Below are 12,373 nucleotides of genomic sequence, written 5' to 3'. Positions count from 1 at the left end.
TGGAACTGAATCTTGCCCAATGTTACTATTGTTTATAGCTCTATGTGTTTTTTTACTTCTTTTTTCCCCAAGTTGGAAGCAGCACTTAGTTCTGTGTCAGACATATAAATAAAATATAGGTCTGTAGGGGACCAAAGTCAGGTTACCAGATCATCTGTAAATTATGGGACACGTTACTGCGCAACATAACATACTTTGCTGCTTGATTTTCTAGATGTTTCCCCATGTTTCTAACATGATCTGTTAAACTTGGCCCAAAGCCACCAGACAGTTACGCCCAATAAAATATTCTTAACTGAGATTCATGTGATTTCATTTACCTCATTTAGTACTGATAGACACTGGAAAATGTGGGGCTATGGGATTAGATTTTGGAGATGACAGCTGTCACTCTTGTCAAGAAACACTATCAGGTACAAAAAAGGAGGGTTGTGGGTGCACTTTGGGCCTGGTACTGCTGCCTTATATACAATGTATGAATTTTGAAGGGCCATTTGAATCAAATATATACAAACTTTCTTGTACCAGGCCTTTGTTTTTCGGGTGGCATTGTAATAATGTTGGAGCTGATCAGTTCTATCAACACCACCCATGTACTTGCTGTATTCCTTGCTACAGAGGTTTATTTTTAGGGAGCCTACCTGCCCTCTGTTCTGCAATTACTGACATGTCGTGAATTGTCGTCAGCATGAATACATTTTTCTTGTCACTATATTTGATGGCAAGGAGCTCATCGTGTCTCAGGGCATACATTTCTCCACGACTCAGTTTTTTGTTAACAAGATCCTTGGGCAATCCTTTTAGGTTGTGATTTATGGTGCCACAGGCTGGGGTGTCTAAACAATAAAGGGTTCTAAATAAAAGGATGCTTGTATAAAAGTTATCCACATATCAGTGGTAACCTTGGCTCAGAAGTGGAGTGATGAGCTCCCAGACAATTTGCCACTGACAATCAGGTCAAGGGGACAACCGGGGGGGTCTAATTGGGAGTCCTCGCCCTCATAAATCAGAAAATAGCTGGTGTACCAAGAGCTGCTTTCTCAGAGCTTATAAAATGTGATCCCATAGCGGGCACGTTTGTTAGGGATGTACTGCCGGAGAAGTGATTCATCTATACAAATGTTTTTGGAGGGGGTGTACACTTCTCAAAAGCGCTTTGACAGGCTATCTATAATGGGCCTCAATTTATGTAGCCTGTAATGTCCCTGCTCATTAGGGGGTACAGCATTGTTGAAATGAAGAAACCGGAGCAGTAGCTGATACCGGTTTCTAGGCATTGTGGCTGAAAAAACAGGGATAGACATCACAGTAGTGGTATCCCAATAGGACTCCAAAGTATTTGCTTTAACAAGACCCATTGCTAAAGTGAGGCCCACAACCCTCTTTATCTCATTAACATCTGTGGGATGCCACATGTGTGCTTAAGCATATTTGGGTACGGGATTTTTGGCAATATATTGCTCGGCATACAAATTTGTATAGAGGACCATATCCTGTAGGATGGCCTCAGTCATAAATAATTGGAAAAAATCAATGGGTTCAAAATTTCTAGTGTCCACCTTTACACCCGAGACTTCAGTAAATGGGGATTTCCGAGGGAAAATTACCAGGAGGCCCTCATGCAGGATCTCCTCCAGTTGCAGCATCAGCCCTATTGCCCTCATCCTCAACACCCTAATCGACCTGATCATCGACATCCTGCTCAAGCTCCATGGGCTCCTCAAGGGCAGCAAGGGTGCTGCTACTACCACCCGGTGACTCGTCAGTAGAGAAGTCACTGTCTAATGCAGGGGGCACATACTGTACTCAGAATGAGCTAGATGCCATGCACAGAGCAGCAGCCTCTTCAGCTGAATAAAACCTTTTGGCCATGCTGCCAACAAAAAATAAACAGACTCTATATATACCCTAGTCAAAAATCTCACAATCAGAGGGACAAAGAAAAAAAATCTAAGTGATTTCACAGTATGACCTGTAGCCAGAAAAATAAAAATTACTTCTAGTAAAACTACTGCAACACTTGCAAAGGTAGAAAAACAAAATTAAAATAAATAAAACCTATGAGCCAACCCCCTTGAATTCCCTTGCACTCTTGATGAAATGAAAAAATGTTAGCCCTATGCACCTGCCAAGAGTCAACAATCTGTCACACAATACATAGAAAAAAGAGAAGTAGGTAGAGGAAAGAAAGGCAAAGTAATAAAAATGTCTGTGTGTACAATTGCAAAAGGTGTGTGTGTGTTTGCGCAAAAGTAAGTGGGGAATAAAGTAAGACTAACTGCTATAAAAAATCAATTTAGGTAAAAATGTATGTGTGTGTAATAGGTGTGCAAAAGAGTACCTGGAGGCAGATCCCGGAAGAGGAGAATGTGGGGGCGGAACTGCTGAGTGGGGTCGGCACATAGGCAATCCGATTGTAGGGGGGTCATCTTAAGGGCCTGTGGATGTCGGGTAAGTGGTGGGAGACCTGATCGCACCTCTGGAGCAGCGTGACAAGCGCTGATCACATGACAAGGAGGCTGGGGGAAAAAACTTAGGTACTATGTTCTTGGCACTCTGGTCCCTTTCCTGCCAGAACTCACAAGAGACTACTGTTGTTTCCTTTTGCAATGGCTGCTGTGGCACCTGTTTAAACCTGTTAAATGGATAATGAAAATGAAACCGGTGGTTATTCCCTGCCCTCTGTATAAATCATAATTTATCTGTATTTAAAAAAAAAACTGCATACGGAAAGCCATGTAAATGCTCACATTACCTTGATGTCGAAGGCTGGGGGCCATGCATCGCCCTCTTCATCATTTCTGCCGCTTCTACCATATTTTCAATGGTCTTCTCACGGTACACCCTTTCGGCAGTCACATTTGAATGGCCAAGCAACCTGGCAAACATGTTCCTCTGCGCATCAGTTTTAAAGTGGGAGACCTTGTATGTCTCCATTGTTCTTCCAGCCTCTTGACTTGTCACAGGGCGCAATTTAAACCTAAGGAAAAAAATATATGTTCAGAAATGTAAACATTCAACCAGTACTAAACTTGGCTAGATTGTAAGCCTGTACCAGTATTCACCTGATGGTTATAGTATCTGAGAAGAACTAACAAAAAAATGGGATTTGCATTCAACTTACTTCTGATGAAGTCGAGCAATGTCATTCGTCATACTGTGAATTGATTTCCCCGTTGATGAGATGAAAAATGTCTTTGGGCATGTCCCCCTCCTGATAAAGGATGGCCGTATTTTTTTGTAGAAAACATCAAACCACTAAAATGACACAAAAGAAAGTCAAGTTGAAAAAAATGCTATGCAACAGGCTGTCACAAATTGCAAATGTTCATTTCAGACATATACCTCTTCTTCTAGAAGTATAAAGGCGACTTGTTGCGTAGAAGTCTTATGTTTCTTTACACCAATGGCCATAAGTGTTTGGCAGTCAGACTTTGGAGGGGTCCAAAAAATATAAAAACCTGGCCACATTTCCCACCTAAAATTAGACATGGGGGAAAAAATCATTATGAGGTAATGCGAACAGCAAAATAACAACGTGTAATTCTTCCTGAAGAAATTTTCGGAACTTAGCAAGAATTCAAAAGTGTTTCTTGTACATCCCTGCAGCCATCATTCTTCTCTTAAGCAGAATGAGATGTGAATCTGTCTTGCTCCTAGTCCAAAGAAAAACACATTTAGAAATGTTTGAAAATCTGTACACTTATTACAGCATGGACAGGCGAAGCTTAAATACGCTTGTGTAAGTTAACTTACTGGTCCAGCTTTCCAACAAGACTGTCTGGCTCCATCTCTTGATTTATATCATCATCATCATCATTGGGTCTGCATTGTTCTCTAGTGATGGGCGAATTTGTACAGTTTTGCCGAAAAATTCGCGAAACGGTGCCGGCGTCTAGTTTTTGACGCCGGCGTCCGTTTTTTCGGAAAAATTTTTTTTGACACTGGCGAATTTTCGTGGGCGTTTCGCAAATTTATTCGCTCATCACTATTGTTCTCCTTATCTGACTCAACAGGGCTATATTAATAAAAATCAAAAATTTTTATTAATAAAAATCAACTATGTAGACAGGTGTAGATTAGATGTACATGTGCCAATTATACTTACAGGTCCAGCTCTTTAACAGGTCCCTGCGTCTCCACCCCTTTTTCATTCACAGGACCTACAATGACCTCCTCATCTGACTCGATGGGGCTAAAATAATAAAGATCAACAAAAGTTCAGAAAAGATTGAAACAAAAAAAAAAAACCATGCACACATATTACAAAGTAGAGGTGAATATTAGATGTACATATGGCAAGTATACTTATAGGTCCAGCTGTTCAACAGGTTGTTGTTTCTGCACCTTTTCAGCATTCACTGGGCTGGGTTTTATCTTCTTCTGTGACCTGACAGGGCTATATTAATAAAAATCAACAAAAGTTCAGAAATAATGAATAACAATGTGCAAATTACAATGTAGACAGGTGAATATTATAAGGACACATGCCAAGTATAACTTGAGGGGGCATCATGGCAGGTGTTGTGCAATGTACCTGGTATTGAAACCTGATGAAATTGCTCCTCATGTCTGTGTCCTTCAATTGCTAAGGAGGTAGGCACAAGCTATTGCTAAGGTTCTGCCAGCTGCCCCCCTCCCCCAGTCAGAAAAGGGGCTTGTAGTTTTTTAATACAGCAATAAAGTCTGCTACTTGGGCCTGTGCCTCCTCTCTAACTGCTTCAATAGGCCCCTGGCATTTACAAAGCACCTAACAACCATGTACTTTTTGTAATTTATGAAATGGCAAGGGTAGCGTCCACACCTGGAAGGCTGAAGCAGAATTTGCTTTAATACCAATAGATTTCAGAACTCATTCTGTGTCCAATCTACAATATCTGTGGATATGTATATAGTTGATAATAGTTGGAATGTTCATTTGTGTGTGTAATTCACTTTTGGTAAATGCTTATTGTTGCAAGACATTAGAAAATAGAGCAGTTGATCTGTGCTTAGTTTAAGATGTTTGTTAGTAAAGATACATGATAGAGAGAGAGAGAGAGAGAGAGAGAGAGAGAGATACACACAAATAGTTTCAACCGATATTGCCTGCTTTGTAAGTTGTACCATCAACATGCTTACTTCAGGAGTCTAGGGAATTAAGCAAATTTGCCTAATCTATTTTGTCACCTCAATTGGGGAATTAGTCTCACAACATTCCTTTGCAGCTTATGACATATCACCGTCTGATGGTAGGCTAGATCTTTGATGCCATTGGGATGTTGGGAGTTGGGCTCACAAACTTCACACTTTATGATATGGCTAGTGATGGGCGAATTTGCGCCGTTTCGCTTCGCCGAAAAATTCGCGAATTTCGCGAAACGGCGCCGGCGTCTCATTTTTGACGCCGGCGACCGTTTTTCCGACGCCGGCGCCCGTTTTTGACGCCGGCGTCCGTTTTTCGAAAAAAAAATGTGACGCCGGCGAATTTTTTTCCGCGAATTTTCGCGGGAGTTTCGCGAATTTATTCGCTGGCGGCGAATCGCGCGAATTCGCGCCTGGCGAATAAATTCGCCCATCACTAGATATGGCTCCTTCTACTGATAGGCTAGACCTCTGATGCCAAGCTGTTAGAATTCTTGGGAGTAAGGTATAAAATGAGGACATTGGGCATATAGAAGTCAGAACTCTCCTGATCATGCTAGCTGCTTGAGCAAGCCTGATTTGGGACCTTTGACTTCTGTTGCCACTTACTGTGGAAAATTGTTGCATCTTTTAATTGCTGCCTGTTTTTGACAATTAACAGTTGTTTATTTCTATAGGAGCAGAAAAGGAAAAACAGACATAGAGAGGTAAGCACTCCATAATGCTTGATTAATGTATTATTCCTGAGTTTAATAAAGTTGGAGCAGCCTTGTTATATGTATGTAGTTGATTGAAGTAGAATTAAAATGCTTATGCACATTGTAATTGTGAATATGGCATGATGGAGAGGTTTACGCCTTGTTTCGCTGTAAAAATTACGCCCATAGACTTGTATGGCGTAGTGCGTCAAAATAAGACGCTCGTCAAAAAAATTTTGCCGCCCAACAAAATTTTTTTGACGCCCATAGACTTTAATGGGCATCGGTGACATTTCACCGGCAGCGAATTTTTGACGGAATGAAACGGGTCAAATTCAGGATGACGAATGAAGAAGAAATGGATATAGTGCACCCGTTTCTTATGCTGAACCTAAGTATACTCTGTGATGGTTTATCTTTCTTACAGTTCATCAGGGTCATGCTTTATATCCTATTCACATGGTTCTCTCTCTCTTTTTGTCTCCTAACACATCTGCCAGCAAGATGTCAACAAAAAAGATTATGGAGGAGGCTGGACTTCACATAAAACACTCGGCTAATTCACCACTGCTGCAGGGATTCAGAATCTACCTGGAGAAAACGTATGCCAAATCAGGAATCAAACATGAGGTACTTTTTCAACACTGCAATGTTGGTATTGATTTCATTTCTAACTTTAAATGACAGACTATTGTATCAAGATGGTTGCATTTCGTGAACCCAAACGAACCTTCCACTAGATGCATACATAACGTTGAGAGGAGCATGGAGTTCTTTCGGAAAATAGGAGCTTCCGCAGCCAGCAGAGCGACTTCGAGAAATGACATGAGCTGGGTGAAAAAATGTATTGCTTATGTCACCTCAGAGGATCAGCTGTTGGAACAGGATCCATCTCTGCGTGGGTAAATTCAAATTTTGAGGGCAGATTTCAAACCAATTGAAAGCAACCACACAGAGTATATGCGTGCTGCAATGAGTGAGCTTCAGAGGACATGGGAAGAGCCATCAAACTCAAGGTTAGTTTAGCTGATTGAGCATCATCAGTGGGGGTAGCCTTTGAAGTTGTTGATGTCTTATTTAACTGTTATTCTTCTATAAACTAAGAGTTCTGATTTTGTTTTCCAGAGATGGAGAAGTGCCTGGAACACTCAAAGAGAAGTCGTCAGAGAAGGAGATATACAAAAAAATAGAAAACATTTTTAAAGAGGAACTTGACTCCAAAGGCCCAACGCTGAAACAGTGCCGGGAGGTTTCAGAAATGCACGGAAAATACTGCTATGACAGATGGAGGAGGCATGTAAGTATCACAGATGTGTCTTTTGTGTCGTTTTCTGATATATATTTTTTTCTGCAGCGGTACAAACATTTTTTAAAAAAATTTCAGCACATTACAAGCACGAAAAGCCCACCCTGAGCCAAGTCCACAACTACCTGCAGCTACAAGGGTGGTTTAAGAAGGAGATCCTGCTGCACTGGGAGGCTAGGGAACAGCCAGGCCAGGACTAGCCATTATAGATGACCCAGACAAAGGGCAAAAAGTGGTGACCCTCAAGGCTTTTCAAAAGGGTGACTATATTTGTGACTACCATGGCCTGGTTATTTCTGCAAAGGAAGGGGAACAGCTAATGAGGTTGGTGGAGCAGTGTGAAATGGGGTATCTGTATTTCTTCATGGACAGAGGGAATAAAAGACGCTGCATCGATGCCCAGAAGGTTCCCTGCCACAGTGAACTAGCAACCACTTACGGGAGGAAAATTAACCATTCCCGTATAAGGCCAAACTTTAAACCCACGATTAAGTATTTTGCCAATGACTCCAGGCCTCACATACTGTTTTTAGCAAACAAGAACATTGACGTGGGTACAGAACTCTTGTTTGACTATGGGGTCACAAGGAAATCATTTTCCGGGGAGGGCAGAACTACCCTGGATTGATGAGTAGTTCCCCTACGAATACACTTTTCTTATGGATATGGACTTGGTGCACGTGCATGGATGTTGCGACTGGCACTTTTAACTGTTGGCACACTAATCTGGAATTTGCAAAGGCACCCCTGCCCCAATTACTGCACAAACAATCAAAATGTCAAAATAATGCAACTGTCACTGTGATAGCAACAGGCACAGGATTTTCCACTCTCTACAGCAGTTAAACTGAATGGTGACATGTTGCTAATATATTTATGTGGTGCAAGGGGGGGTATGTGTAATTTTAGAGATATTGAATATTTTTGTAAGGTTCCATGCTGCAATGTTGAAATGCTTCACTGTACATATGAATATTTCTATTGTTTACATTTATTTAAGGTGCCACTATGATAGCAGAGGGCACAGGGTTGCCCCACTCTACACCAGATGTGCATCCCCTAAGTGACACAAGTTTCGAGTCTGAAATGTTACAAATGAGTGGTTAAATGTTGCTGAAATATTTACATGAGTGTTTAAATGCTTATACTTTAAAATTTATGGATTTAAATTTGATTAAATATGTAATGGTTTATATTTGTGGTACATGGGGAATATGTAATTTTGGAGCTATTGATTATTGATGTATGGTTCTATGCTGCAATCTTTTAATCTTGAACTGTTTAAATGAACAGAGTTACTGTTTTCATTTGTATTGCACTGGAGTTATACCTAATAAATTGTTTTTATTAAGAGTTCAACAGGTCTGTGTCCTTCAATTGCTAATGAGGCAGGCACAGGCTAGCCGCTAGGAGGTATTCAGCCTGAGGACAGCCACCACAAAGGAGCTAAACACAGCAATCTGAACCCTATTACTTACCATTCCCTTGCACTGCTTCAATAGGCACTTCCAAAGCATATGGCTGCCTCTTTGAGGCTTTGAGGTCTTCTGTATGCCCTAGCTAGTTAGAGGAGCCGCTAGGAGGTATTCAGCCTTAGGACAGCCACAGAGGAGCTAAACTCAGCTATCTGAGCCCTAGTACTTCGCGTTCCCTCTCACTGCTTCAATAGACACTTACAAAGCATCTAGCTGCCCCATTGAGGGCTTCTGTAGGCCCTAGCATTCCAGTGCAAAGAGGACAGTTTAGATGGCCAGGCCCATTTGGTAATATGAGAAATGGCAAGGTTAGCAAATAAGCCACACAATGATCCTCCTTTATCAAGTTTCTGTGTGACCAGATGGCTTTTTAGTGCCAGCAACTTGCAGCATCCAGTCAGATGAGTGGTGGTTGTTATTGAGGCTGATGCCCGCTCTGGCCCCGTCACTTCAAACTTCTACTGCAGCCCAGCGGAAAGTGTGCATTAAGGAGGCAATGTGTGGGTTAAGTGTCAAAGGTAACATGCCATAGAGATTTATTGGGCTTTCAGGTGCTGCAGGCTGGTACTTGCAGTGTGTGGGCAGAGGGACAGGGATAACTTGTCATAGAGACTCAGTATTTATTGGGCCTTCAGGTGCTGCAGGCTGGTACTGGCAGTGAGTGGGATTTAAGGGTGCAGAGGGCACCCCTTTCTTTCTCCATGTGTGGGAGTGATGACATATGTATGGGTGCTTTATTTACAGACTGTGGGTGTACCTTTCATGCCTGTGGTGCAGGGAAGGTTTTTGGGGTACAGGAGCTCCCCACTTCTCCTCAGGCCCAGGCTTCCCCTGCTCACACAGTAAGAGGCCCGCACAAGACTGGTCCATGATCTGAAATATTTCCAAATTTACCTTACAGTATCATCCTAATACAATGCATTTCTTAGATGTAATGGTGATTAAACATGAGGATGTCTTGAAATCAGATATCTATAGAAAACCTACTGACAAGAATAATTTATTATTACATAGTAGCTTCCGCCCCGATAACATGAACAAAGGCTTACCATATAGTCAATTACTAAGAGTGAGGAGAATTGTCTCAGATGATGATGTATGTAAAACTAGATTAAATGAAATGGCACAGTGTTTTATCCAAAGGGGTTATAACAAGACTGTGATAGAATCGCAAAAAAGTAAAGTCAAGATTGCACAGAGCTGTCTTGTACAGCGTTATTGCTCATGACAAGAGCAGGGCAACCAGGCTGTAGTGGGGCAGATTAGCTGGGTGGGGTGACATCATAGTGGGAGGAGCCAAGGCGGGGATTTGGATGCGTGGGTGACTGAGACGGCATCCATTTTATCGTGAGGAAGCGGAGTGACAGGAACAAGAATGGCGGCGTTAGCAGAGTTATTGCAGCGGATAGCGAACCAGGCTGGTGAGAAAGGAGAGGAGTGGGTTCGTGAGCAGCTGCCAGTCTTTACTTCCCCAGCACAAGCCGCACCGTCGAGGACTCTGCGAACACGGCCACCGGAGCGTCTGAGCCCAGCTGAGGATGGCGGCCCCGTGAGTAGGAGGCGCAGGAGAAGTCCGTCTGCGAGGTCGGCAGGGAGCGAAGTGGCGGGTACAAGCGGCGCGCAGCAAGAGAAAGGTAAAGGAAAGAGGCAGGCAGCGAGGAGCGGACAAGCAAGGGGCGCGAGACCAAGGCAGAGGCCAGCTTCACAAGATGGCGGTCGGAGTGGGGATAACGGAGGAGTCCTGACTGACACAGAGGCAAGGTCTGAGATAAGGCAGGTGGGGGCTGTTGGAGGCGGTCCACGAGGGAACAGGCAGGTCGCCCCTCAAAGAGAAGAACCAATGGCAGGAGTTGGTGAGCTGGGGGACAGAAGGGGGAGAATGTGGTCGGCTTGGTAACAAGCCAGGCAGGAGACTGTGGGAACTCTGGGGGAATGGACTTAGCGGCAACTCTGCCTGGGGGTAGCTGGGAAAGGGGGGTGTCTTCTGTTCTTTTGCCCTCACAGATGATTTTGGACAGCAGCGGCCTAAGGAGAGACAATGATGCTCAAGATGCAGGCTTGTCACAAGGCAGCGGCAGCAGCGCCAGTAATATTCAGGCAGCAGCAAACGCAGAGCAAAGTAATTATGGCAGGACAGCACCACCTAACACTACAGGGGATGCAGTCTCCAGCCGTATTATTGGTGAGTGTGTAAATACTGTGGGGAGTGATGGAGGGCAATGTGATGGGAATTTGGCAGGTTTTATGGCGGGTTTAAAGGATTTGTTACAAAAATGGGAAGGGGGTTCAGGTCAGATTCAATCTAGTCCAGCAGCAGTTTGGGTTCCTAGTTCTCAGGGGGAGTTAGTGGCAGCTGCTCATAGTGCAACTGCAGTAGCCACGGCAGTAGCTGGTACAGGTGTCTCTAACATGGCTTCTACATCAAAAGGGGTGGAGCAAAATACAAGTGTCATAGATGGGTTGTCAGGAGGTGAAGGGCCAACAAAAAAGGATGAAGAAAAGAAGAAAGATGGGGTCCCAAAAGCACTACCAGTTTCAGATGCGGCAAAAGGGCATACATGCATTTGTTTTGAAGGTCCACTGGGGTCACATTTAAAATGGAGGTGAGGGAAAAGATTTGGAAGAGGGAGAATATTGATATTTTCACATTATTGCCATTGGAGAGGTTCAACGTGGAAAAATGGGAAAAAGGAAAAGAACATAGAAAAGAGGAGGATGAGGATAGGAGAAGATACAGACTTCTTCCTAGTACTTTTGGGAATTGGCTTCAGGCCTTTTCAATTATGGCTAGTGTTATCGGGGAGAAACATCCTGAGCAATGCTCAGGCCTTTTTTGTTATTTAGATTCTATCTGGGAAGCTTATAGAGTGTATGGTGGTACGGCATGGCTGAAGTATGACGAGCAGTTTCGTCAGCGGATGTCAGTCAGACCAGGTTTACAGTGGGATCATAAGGATATCGGTGTTTGGTTAAGAGTCATGGCAGCGCAGAAGGCCCAACCAAGTACGTATACAGGGAGTATGGTTCAACAACCCTTTCTATCAGGCTCCGGCAGTCAGGGTGCCGCCAGTGCAGCAGCTCCCCTCAAAAAAGGTGTGTGTTGGCCATTCAATGAAGGACAGTGTAAATGGGGAAATGGTTGCAAATTCCGGCACGAATGTTCAATATGTGGGGGATCCAACCACCCTGCGGCCAGATGTTTTAAGAAGCAAGAAGATAATTTTGGAAAAAGGGATGAGCCCAATCAGAGTAAGGGAATTGGGTCCATGGTTGGCTAGGTATCCCTACAGGGACAAGGCACTGTTAATTGAGGAAGGTTTTTCTTTTGGTTTTCGAATACCTTTTCAAGTGGGTCAGTTGGGAGGAGGTTGCAAAAATCTTAAATCTGCATTGGTGCATACAGAGGTGGTGAGAGAGAAGTTGGTGAAGGAGGTTTGGTTGGGGAGAATGACAGGCCCATTCTCTATTTCACCGCTGCCTAATTTGAGGTTGTCCCCGTTAGGAGTTGTGCCTAAGAAAGAACAAGGCAAGTTTAGGCTCATTCATCACCTTTCATACCCTAAGGGGTCATCTGTGAATGACGGAATAGCACAAGAATTATCCAGCGTGTGCTATGCATCATTTGATGATGCGATTACGTTGGTCAGAAAATATGGCGCAGGGGCACTGATGGCCAAGGTAGATATTGAGTCTGCTTTTCGTTTGCTGCCGGTGCATCCTGACTGCTTACATCTTTTGGGTTGTAAATTTGAGGGAGGGATATACGTAGA

Source organism: Xenopus laevis, chromosome 8L (genome assembly GCF_017654675.1).
Source record: "Xenopus laevis strain J_2021 chromosome 8L, Xenopus_laevis_v10.1, whole genome shotgun sequence".
NCBI classification, from domain to species: Eukaryota; Metazoa; Chordata; class Amphibia; order Anura; family Pipidae; genus Xenopus; species Xenopus laevis.
The sequence above is the reverse complement of the archived record's forward strand: the minus strand, read 5'-3'. Positions refer to the sequence as shown.